Source organism: Sinocyclocheilus rhinocerous, unplaced genomic scaffold (genome assembly GCF_001515625.1).
Source record: "Sinocyclocheilus rhinocerous isolate Xijiao unplaced genomic scaffold, SAMN03320098_v1.1 scaffold2524, whole genome shotgun sequence".
NCBI classification, from domain to species: domain Eukaryota; kingdom Metazoa; phylum Chordata; class Actinopteri; order Cypriniformes; family Cyprinidae; genus Sinocyclocheilus; species Sinocyclocheilus rhinocerous.
Genome location: NW_015652313.1, coordinates 185,350 through 186,569, shown reverse-complemented (window position 1 = coordinate 186,569; position 1,220 = coordinate 185,350).

Sequence of the window (1,220 nt, the reverse complement as noted above, 5' to 3'; positions counted from 1 at the left end):
TCTGGGAGCAGCCACTGAGAAAGCCGGTCACCTTTAGTTTTGTAACGGGAAACGAGGAACAGAAAGAATAAGATGATTGGAAGAACTAAGGATCTTGAGGCATTGTACGGGACAAGAAGATCACTGATATACTGAGGGGCAAGTCCATGTAAAGCTTTATAAACAAAAGGCAAACATTTTAAAATCAATCCGGGACTTAACCGGTATCCAGTGGAGAGAGGCAAGCACAGGAGTAATGTGCTGACACTTTTTAGTGTCAATAGCCTGGCTGCTGCGTTTTGAACCATCTGCAAACGATTTACAGGTGAATCAGGCAAACCCAGGTATAAAGGGTTCCAATAATCCAACTTTGAGGTGATAAATGCATAACTGTTTCAAGGTCTTTCTTAGAAAGCATCATCTTGATTTTGGCAATAGATCTTAGCTGAAAGAAACTGTTTTTAACAATAGCACTAATCTGCTTATCGAAACTCAAATTGGAATCAAAAATGACACCAAGATTTTTGACACAGTCATGAACATTCGAAGATAGAGAACCAAGCTGATTAACTATGTCAGAGGTCAAATCTGGTGGGGCAAAGATAACAATTTCGGTTTTGTCGTTGTTTAGCTGTAAGAAGTTCATGTCCATCCAACATTTTATGTCACAAAGGCAGTCAAACAGGCCAGACACAGAACCATTCTTATGGAACCATTCTATTCTCAGGAGTTAAAGGGGATGTTATACAACACACTTTCCTTTTTTCTTTTCACTCTTCACCTATTTTTTAATAGCCTACACAAATGCAAAATTTTGGGTAAGAACCTGCTAGTGTCAAATTTCATATGATTTGTCTTTGATGGGCATAAAAAATAAGTATAAAAAGTCGAAATTACTTTCAATGTTTAATCTTGTATAATCCCCCCCCCCCAGCTTGGTTATTTATTATTATTTTATGATATGTCTTATTCTCTTATAATCAGTTACTGAGTTCATATGACTTGTGTTAAAGTACAATGAACGTTCAGTAATATTTTCAGTAATAGGTATATTCAGTAAGTAATTTCGTTTAATAAATTTGTTACGTTTTACAGTATAATGATCTGTTAATTGTTTTATAATTTATTTACGCAGTAAACGCAATTTAAAAATCCTGTAACTCCCTAAACTCCTCTCACAGTTATTGCTGAAATGGTTATATTTGTTATGTATAATTATAATAATTTATCAATAATTCCTA